Genomic DNA, 11,276 nt, shown 5'->3' on the forward strand with positions numbered 1-11,276 from the left:
CGTAGTAAATTTCTAAATTATCTAGTAGTCTGACGAATGTACCGACATTTATAGTATTACCGTTTATCGATATTCGACATGAATGACTGTACTATAAATAATATTTATTATGTACTCGTATGTAAAAAAAACATTTCTACATCTTTACATAGATTATCAAGAATAAAGAAGTCAGGGTAATTGCAGAGATTTTGACCTGACATTGGCTGGTTTTCAATCCAACATAAAGGGCTGTTGTGAACTGATTTATCATAAGCCTAGTAGTTACAAAAAATTGAGTAGTGTGATTGTCAAAGCATATAAATAAATATGTGTGTACATGATCATATTAAAATCAAAAAGTTGATAACAATTTAGGTCTATACTTGTAGACTGTAAAAATAACATTATAGTTTTTTTTTTAATTTGCACTTGGGTCTGTTTTTATGCTGATCTTTTTTATGCGATTTTCAAATGTAATAGAACCTGTCCCTTATTTTCGTATGTAGTTCAAGTCTTTTTTTATGCGAATTTGCATAAAAAATCTAAAATTTAGACAAGTGCAGGTTATAACCGTTAAAGTGTGATTGTGTCACTGACAAGTAATTTTGTAAATAATAAAAATATAAATACTTCTCTTAAAAAAAAATAATGAGAGATCTTGAATTTAAATTTTGAATATTTTTTTTTTTAAGGAATAACCCGCAAATTGTCTATTTTTTATGCTTGTCTGCAGTTAGGTTAGTAAGGATAGGGAAATGTGAAAAATGCACCCAGATCAATTGAAAATAAATATTTCTTTAATTCATTTCGCAATTGTCGGGAATCGAACCCGCGACGCCAGTTACGCAGTCGAGCGTCTACCCAACTACGCCACGGCGCCTACACGTATAGAATTTTAATAAGTCTACGATAATACGACAGTAAGCAGCATTCGAGCCGCCGAAATACGCTCAGAATAACGCAGTAACGTGCATAAAACATAATATAATTATTTTTAATAGCCAGGTGATTACTGTAAACATTGTTAAGCGAGGCCTTCAAATGGCTTATTAATTTTTAATAACATCCGACCCTTTTCAAAAATTTCCTTCGTAAACCGAATCGGGAAAAACTGAAGCCACTCTCTCTACCCGGAAAAAAGAAGAGAGTAGGGGGTAGGAGGGATGCGAAGGGTTGGAAAAATATCCCACAATTTCCTTTAAGGGATGAAAAAACAGCGTATAAAAGTCTCACGGAAATACGCAGAGAGTTTTGCCAAAACAACGTAACTAAAAACAATTTTAGAAATATATAATATCCTCACCGATATGCGTTAAGAGACGAGTATCATATCATACAGATTTTAGCTCACGAACGGAAATAATGGATATTTTTCTCTCTAGTATTTATTTAATGTGTGGAAGACAAGCATGGAGTTGGAAATAAATTGAATGCGATCAAAATGCAATCAATAGCATTATCAATAAAATTAAGAAAGTGGTGTTAGATGGTTTGGGCCTTTGAATCGAATGCGTGAAGAAAGGGTAGATAAACAAATTTATCTTGAGAATGTGGTTGATAGTTGAAGCAGAGAAAGACCGAGGAAAACTTTGCATGATCAAGTATTTAAAACATTTGAAAGTGATTCACCATTCTACGTTTTTCTGGGTCCTACTCAAATGGTGCCCGGGGCATCACGATTTCATAAGATACCATTTTGTGAAAATATTTCATTCGACACTGATGACCTTACTGAGAGAGGTCTAGGAACGTTACTGCTATACGGGAAAGGAAATGGAGAAGGAGTGTGTAGTTTGTAAGGAAAAAAGAGACCCGCAGCAATTGATAGCGTACTTGCATATCCGTGCTTGTACTAACTTGTGTATGATGTACGCTACTTGTATGTATATATGTATATAAGTCTATTATGGATAAAATGTAATAAAATAATTCATTAATAAATGTTTCATTTCTGTAGTTTTTTCAAATATTATTATAAAGGAGAGAATGAGTAAGAAAGTATATTAAGCGAATGTGACCAGATCAATCAGAACCTAAAATATGGTGGTGTCAAAAGTCTACGTAATCGGAGGGCATGTACATATAACTAGATGCATTGTTGTGAAGGAAGCTAGGAGTGTATGTCAGTACAGAAGAGTATGGCATTCTATCCTCTCTGTCTACCCCTGCAGTGAAACAGCGTGATGGTAATATTAGCAGTAGTCGATAGCTAGCGACGTTTTTCAGTATTCTTAGAAAAATATTTAGAAATAACACTCTCCTTATCATTCATCGTTTACTTTGTGTAATACCACTTTAAATACTTTAAATACCTGTAATACTTTTTACACAAAGTGAACGGTGAATGATAAGGAGTGTGTTATATTACTGTAATACAATGTTAACAATGCTTTTCATAATTAAAATATATTTGGGACAATTGTCCATTTCACTAATATTTTTATTTAGATTAAAAATTATGGAGTTTTAAGGTTTTGACATATCGCTGTGTTCCACAGAAATGAATTAAGTTGAGACTTTGCGTAATAATTTATAATAGAAAAACCGTACCACTCTTTCCACTCCCCCCATTTTTATGAGTGAATAGGGGAGGGCTTTATTTTACAGGGGTGGGGCTTAGCATCCCCCTAACATAATATGCTTCCTTTAACCAACCCTACTTAGTTTCTCTTTCATATAAACTTTTTTTTAATGTAGCGTGGACAAGCCCTAGATATACGAATAAACGAATGAAAAATACTAATGACTAATTTGGATCTTATTAGAAAAATATGAAGATGAGGATCTTTTTATAAAATTTTGAAGTTTGAGCATCTCAGGGCCTGACATTTGGCTGGATTGAGTGATTGTTTTATACACTTGTGTCACGCAAATTAACTGCCCACTTTTTATTTTACTCGGTTAAATTTCTTAGTTTTAATATGTTTAAAGTTGGACATATGTATATGTAATTATTTGTTTAATTGAATATCTTATATTGTATATTTTGTATTGTTTTTAGGAATCAATCTTATTCTTATTATTTACTACACACATTCACTATCATTTTAAAGATATCGCTCACTACTTTCAACAACGTCATAAATCAAAAAACTTGATTTTTCAGGAGAACTTATTTAAAGTTAAATATAATAAAATTATTAAAAATAAATATCAAGCCACTTATTGAATTTTTACTGTGCTACAGATCTTTCAAGGTAAAACCTGAAGAGTATTTCTCCATTTAAAAAATATTTGGTTTATTTCAAAAAAAAAATTAAACAAAACCTTTTCTTTATAATGCAAAAACATCTTTATGCCTTGTAGCGGGTAAATGTTAAGTTAAAAATATGCCGCTTTTGCTGAGATATAGCACATTTCCTGGGTATTCCAAAAACACGCACAACTAAAAAATAATAATAATAAAATAATAATAAAACCCTTATCCGCACCCCAATGGTGCATAGGGCACTGAATCATGCAAACGCAATGTTATCTTGATCGTTAACACATGGAGGAAAGCTTCAGGTACCAGTCCAGGGTAATATGGAATAAATATTAGAGTGAAAAAATCACTTATATTTATTTGACCCCCCTGGGAATCGAACCCTCTAGGACGGTAGCTGAGCGCGCTGACCGTTACACTACGGAGGCGGACATATTTTATTTTATAATTATTTCAAAATAATCCAAACTAAATTTATTATTTATTTTTTCATTAATTTATCATTAAGTATACAACACTTCAATTTCAATTTCAATTTATTCAACAAAAAATAATATATACATATTCAACAATATTCAAGGCGTATATATTAACAGTAAGCAAGAAGACTTAAAGGTGTAGAAGAATCCCGCTTCGGAAAACTCCTTCGGACACATAAAACAGATCAATATCCAATGTGATATTGTTCAACATAGCGGTAGCTCTTCCTACAGGCATAACCATTATGTAATATACTATCTACAAATTGGCTGCGGGCGTTTATAAAGGAAAAAAATATATCGTTTTCGGAGGTTTAAGAGGTGAGTCAAACGAGAAACTCTGGAAGTTGCTACACCAACATGAACGAACCTCATTTAAATAAAACCACACCATAAATTGAATCACAGAAGTATCTAGTCAGAACCGTATACGATGAAATAACAAAAAAAAATTAAAATATTTTCCATATATCTATCTACTAAGAATTTTAATGACTTAGTAATCAATATTCATGACCAATGTCGTGAATGTAATACAAGCATGTACGAGTACGGGTATGCAAACCCGAGATCGCTACACGGACAAGAGCATAGCATATTGTTTCATAATAATCACATCACAAAATTAATCAAATTGGTATCTACTCAGAAACGTATAGGATGCTGTATGTAACAAGTTTATCTAGTAAGCATATTCAAACTCGAATGCCTATGTCATTGCTGAACTTTATTTTTTATAAATAATTCCTTCTCCATTTCCTTTCCTATGTAAATAATTTCTTCTAACTTAAGAAGCTTCAATCACGTTGTCTTTATTATATCACATATATTCCTTAATCCTTATTTAAAGATTAATCGTATCCTTGTTTTCATACGATTAATGATCGAACTAACATCAAATACAATCAATGTTTTTGCGCCTCCGTAGTGTAGTGGTTAGCACATTTCGCTACCAAACCAGAGGCACCGGGTTCGATTCTTAGATGGATTGAAATAAGTATAACAGATTTTCAATCCGTGTGTTTTAAATATTACCTGGACTATCCGGATAACTCTGCTTTGATGAGATTAAGTGCCCTTTGTACCATATGGGTCAGTAATAGAGTTGGTATGACAGAAACAAATGTTATAATATCAGTTTTTTATGGAAAATATCACTATTTCTTACTACACCATCGTATTTATTACATCATGACAGATTATATAAAAAAAGTCGAAAAATTCCACCAAGAGAAAATCTTCATTGTAAAATAAATAGACCCAAAAAGAAATAATGGTTCTTTTACCGAGTTAACCTTAATTTTAAAGTGGATTGATATTGCCACAAAGTGACTCCCTAATCAATTTTTGAAAGAAAATATATGGACCAAAAAAAACGAAAGATAATTTAATATTGGAATTCAAAGTGAACATTATTTAATATTTTTTCAGAATGAATTTATCTGGTTTAATCTGAAAATATTTAGACAAAATTTATATGTTAACATAATTCATGAAAATAATATTCATATTGTATTCCTATAAGATTATTTTATTTCGTTAATTGATTCGGCGTTTACTTCGTAATAATATCCATCTACTTTAATTTGAAAAAAAAACTTTAAAAAAACTCTACCGTTTGTTTTTAATCTGCTGTGACGCATGTGTTAATGTCATCATAATTGATAAATATTGTGAAATATATCAAAACACGTGTCACAATAGATTTAAAAAAATAGTGGTTAATATCAATAATTTTGTAGGGAAAAAAACAACACTCATAAAAATATGTTATAGTTCACGGAATTTCAGTTATTTCAAAAATGTTTACATACTTAAATACTATGAGAAAAAAAATCCGATTACAACTTCTGATGCAATATCCAACACAAAAATGTTTTTGCAATACATAAATAATTGTAAGAATAACACCATCTATATATAAATAATGTAACCATTGAATTGAGTTTTAGTATCTACTACCGCCATCTATTTATAAGTAGATATGTACAACATGTTTTTAATTTATTAAATATCAAACATTTTAATTTACCTGATTTTTTTAAATCAACAGTATTTTTGAAACCTAAATAATAAGACCACTAGATTCAGTCACGAGACTATTAACACATTTTTTAAATGTAATTCATTGTGAGAATTAGCGAGGTTCCGAACCACGCAGGAAATGCATGACAATACTTTATTTTGTCGTCTAGCGGTGAGTAGCAAAACTAAATAAAATGCACCGTTAATAACGTTTGTAATGTTTTATAATATATATTTTATTGTTCTTTTGTCAATCGAAAATTATACCATCATTAGGTGATCGATTAAAAAAATAAAGTCAATTTTCTCATTATATTCAAGTCAAAATTATCCAACCAAACGTTTTATTCAAAAAAATATTTGTTTTTATTAATCAGTGTTGAATACGAATAGCGTAATTTTTAAATATACACATACATAAAGACATTTATAGCTATATTTTAGACGAACAAACAATATTTTTTTGTAAAAATAAAATAATTATTTAATGTTCAAATAAACAAATATTAATGTGTGTTTTTTAAGTACTTCATATGAGATTTAAGGTTAAAAAACGAATAAGGCATAAAATAACGAAAAAGGTATCGTTACCTGTAAGGTAAAAACCTCTTTTGTTGACCAAAAAAGCTGTGTTATTCGTGTAAGCAATGTGTAAATCAATAATATTAAAGATACTTATTCATGTATTTAAAAATGCTACCGTTTAATGGCCATCGGTCTGGAGGTCCCGGGATCGATTCCCAGGGGGGTCAAATGATTTTTGACAAGTGATTTTTTCACTCAAATATTTATTCCGTTTTACCTTGGACTGGTACCTGAAGCGTATGGCTGATCACCTTTCCTTCATGTGTTAACGATCAAAATAACACTGCGTTTGTATGATGCAGTGCCCTATGCACCGTGCGGATAAGGGTTTGAATGAAAAAAATATTAAAAATGCTTAGTTATACTGTAGGTTCAAAGAGTAAAGGAGATTACGATATTTTTGATAAATAATTTTTTTTACGTTCCACAATAAGTCATTAAAAATCTAATCTTGAAAATCCAATTATCATTTCCACACACAAAAAAATACAACGCACAAAAAATATTAAAAGAAAAAAAGCAATCACAAATTTTTTGTCTAAAACAATTTTTACACCGATGACCCATGTACGACTTGGCTGTGAAATTGTTTGTAGGTACTCTAACGGGGTGTGCAAAAATACGAGGGTAGGAAAAAAAATCATGGGGTGGAAAAAAGCAAAATACTTGCAAATGAAACGCTAACCGTGAATTAAAATACTACGTCGGAGGAGTGGAGGTTTGGGAGCGTATGTTTCACTTAAAAAACAATTTATTTTTACGCTAGGACGGAACACGTAGGGTAAGGTCTACTAAGATCAGCGATCAACAAACTGTTGGTCGAGATATCATTTTTTTTATTTTATTTGTAAACATTTATTTAAATCACAATTTATACATATCGCTCACTCCTTTCAAGAACGTCATAAATCAAAAATCGTCAATTTTCAGTTGTGCATGTTTTCAGAATTCTCAAAAAATATACTATATCCCAGCAAAAGCGGCAAATTTTTAACTTAATATTTACCCGCTACTGGACAGAAAGTGTTGTTTTTGCATGTTGAATAAAAGGCATTGTTTAATTATTTTCTTAAATTTACTAAATATTTTTCAAATGGAGAAAAAACCTTCAGGTTTTACCTAAAAAAATCTATTGCACTGTTTAAAGCTCAATTGGTGGCTTGATATTTATTTTTAATACATTGTATCTTATTTTTAAACTTTAAAAACGGTCTCCTGAAAAATCAAGTTTTTTTTTATTTATGACGTTCTTGAAAGGAGTGAGCGATATTTAGAACTTTTTTTGCAGAGACCCACAAAGCCACCTTGTGTGTCTTGTCGTTGGAGTTCTTTTTTAATAAATTTTTATTGTTTTTAACGATTTTATTTTTTTTGACTCTTTTTTGTGCCTATATTAGGTATATAGGCACAAAAAAGAGAAAAAAATTATGGATATAAACAATAAATGTATGACAAATTACGAGTGCCTCAAGAACAAGGTTTCTAAATTGGTTCATATATATAGAACTTCCAAGAATTTGAGTAGTGTGGTTGTCAATAATGGGTAGAATTAGTGAATGTTACACGTGTGTAAAGTGATCACTTAAACCAGCTTATGACGGTCGTCAGCCCCGTAAATGGCCAAAATTCCATATTCTTCTTCATCTTTGATGAGATGTCAAAAAATAATACAAATTATATCTATGTATTTTACTTCTTCCTAGCTCCATCCCAACTTAAATTCTTTGTAGACTATTGCGATCAGCTCTCCTCTTCTTCAGATTGAGCTCTTTCTTGGACAACGTCACCTAGGTCATGCCTTTGAATCATGATTTCTTTCTGCAGCATCCAAGAGTTCTTTGGTATTCTTCTAGATTTTTTTTGAGGAAGATCCATGGCGAGTTCCTAGTTCACAATATGATCATGTTCTCTGCGTTCTATGTGCCCGTAACATCTGTTATCATTATCCATACATTCATGGCGATTAATCGTCTTCCTGGCTCCATCCCAACTTATCCTTTTTGAAGGCTAATGGGTCAGCTCTCCTCATCTTCAGGTTGTAGGTCCTTCTGTCATGGGAAACGTCACCTAGGCCATGTTTTCTTTCTGAAGCATCCAAGAGTTCATGGTCTTCCTCTAAATATCTTTCGAGGAAGATCTATGACAATTGTTTGACGAATGATATCTTCATGTAAGAATTCTAAATTAAAATAGTTTTGATATTAATAAGACCGTGAAAAAACTTGGTATGATCAATTATTTCAAATACTTGGGCGTAGTCAAGAACGGAGTTGGAGAAATCGGCAAGTATGTATGAGGAGATGCAAAGATGTGAAGGAGACGATTATTGTTTTCAAAGACAGATTGGTGTAGCGTTATATCCTCCTAACCCACCCCTGCAGAGAATATATAAACATAAACATATACATATACATGTATATATTACTACACACCACGGGTTGAGAACCTCAGAGGCTTGACAGGAACATGTGTCAGTACTTTCTGACCAGTGTTTTTTGCCACTTGTGGTTTCCGTTTCCTGCCCCCTTCCCTACCCCTCGTCGTTCCCTGCTCTACTCGCGGGTAGGGTCCTCACGAAGGCTTCGCAGGAAATTTATGAATCACCCCGCTGGGATTTGTAGCGGTTTCCCGCGCTATTTGCACATCGCGAATTCGTTTTTTTCTGATTTGTGTTTTTCGAATGTTTTCGATAATCTGATTTCGATTCATAGACTGTAAAAAGGACGGAGCAATTATATTTTTTAATTGAGTAAAACGTGATACTCATACGGATTTTTTTTTTAATTCGTGCATTTATGGAGATGTATCTTGTTTGAGAGAGGATACTTTGATAACTATTTTGACTAAATGTTTTTAAGTTTCATTTATTTATATATAAAAAAATGTCAATTATACGGTCCAAAGATTGTTTAAAAAAAACTGAATTAAAAAAACTCTAACTTGGAAGAAATAACATATCAGGGTTGAATTCAATAATTAAAAATAGAATTAATACATACATACATAATGTATTAGTTTTGGTAATTGTTTTAATATCTTTTTTGTAACTTAATTATTTGTGTTCCAGTCTTCTTACACTGATCACAGTCGAGTCATTTTATTGTTCGGTAGACCAGTTTTATACCATTACAATAATCGACCATAGATACTGCAAATGCAGCATCAACTGGCAAATTCTCGCGAATGCTCTTCATTGCTCTTAATCGTTAAATGAAATTTACCATAAGGTCGTCATTATGTTATTTTTAATCGTTTAATAGCGTATAGGTGTATTATATTTACTTGTTAAATACAGTAAAGGAAAATTATTTTAATCTTTTTGTGACATTTTAATCATTAATTTATTATTAGATTAAAACCAATATTTTTAGCTTTTCCACTTTTTTATTTGACCAGCGACCGGGTTTCGTCGTTACCGACATCATCAGACTGGTCAGTACTGACCAGTCTGATGATGTCGGTAACGACGAAACCCGGTTGCTGGTCAAATAAAAAAGTGGAAAAGCTAAAAATATTGGTTTTAATCTAATAATAAATTAAAATTGCAATTCCATCACGAAGTATCAGTGGATAATATAAATCTATTTTAATCATTATGTACAATATGGGTATGTTATCGTTAAATATTATATACTCGTAGATATTATTTAATTATTTTTTCAAAACATATTACCTACATAAGTCATATATTCCCGATGAGTAATTTTTTTTTCTCATTTTGGGACATGGGGTTAAGGTTAAAAAGACTAGAACACAAATGATAAAGTTACAGAAAGGATTTTTTTTAAATAACCAAAACTAATACATGGCAAAATGTAAGAACATTAAACATGTACAATAAATAGGCATAAGCAGTATATTTAAAAGAAATTAATGAGGAAAACATAAGGTAAGAAGCATATTTGAAATAAACAAATGAGAAAATATAAAAAAACATAAGTTAAAAACAAAATAAGAAATTATGACTAAACACTGCATATATATCTTTTCATAAAGTATCTTTTTAGATCATTGATTTTGGATCCCCGAATGGGTTCTATTTTACATATCGCTCACTCCTTTCAAGAACGTCAAAAATCAAAAACTTGATTTTTCAGGAGAACGGTTTTAAAGTTTAAAAATATAATACAATGTATTAAAAATAAATATAAAGCCACTTATTGAACTTTTTACTGTGCAACAGATCTTTTTAGGTAAAACCTGAAGGTTTTTTCCCCATTTGAAAAATATTTAATATATTTAAAAAAATAATGAAACACACCTTTTCTTCAAAATGCAAAAACAACACTTTCTGCCCTGTAGCGGGTAAATATTAAGTTAAAAATATGCTTCTTGTGCTGGGATATAGTACATTTTCTGGGCATTCTGAAAACATCCACAACTGAAAATTGTCGATTTTTGATTTCTGACGTTCTTGAAAGGAGTGAGCGATATGTCAGGCAGCTTTTTAAATTACACGTAAATATTATTATTTCCGTTAAACATATTGATAATAATTACATGAGGCTTTATATGCCGTATGCTATATATGTCCGCCTCCGTAGTGTAATGGTCAGCACGCTCGGCTACCGTTCTGGAGGACCCGGGTTCGATTCCCAAGGGGGGTAAAATAAATATGAGTGATTTTTTCACTGTAACATTTATTAAATATTACCCTGGACTGGTACCTGAAGCGGAGGGTTGAACACCTTTCCTTCATGTGTAAACGATCAAGATAACACTGCGTTTATATGACGCAGTGCCCTATGCACCATTGGGGTGCGGATAAGGGTTTGAATGAAAAAAAAATTAAAAATGCTTAGTTATACTGTAGGTTCAAAGAGTAAAGGAGATTACGATAATTTTAATAAATAATAAGGATAAGGGTTTTATTATTATTTTATTATTATATATGCCGTAATTGTGAATTCGGTCATATTCTAAATATTTGCTTCACACACCAAAGAGTACGTAACCAACCTTGTATAGACGAATAATTTAAGATATTTACAACATAAATA

The sequence above is a fragment of the Brachycentrus maculatus genome, unplaced genomic scaffold (assembly GCF_059751285.1).
Source record: "Brachycentrus maculatus isolate JH-2025_06_01 unplaced genomic scaffold, ASM5975128v1 h1tg000231l, whole genome shotgun sequence".
NCBI lineage: Eukaryota > Metazoa > Arthropoda > Insecta > Trichoptera > Brachycentridae > Brachycentrus > Brachycentrus maculatus.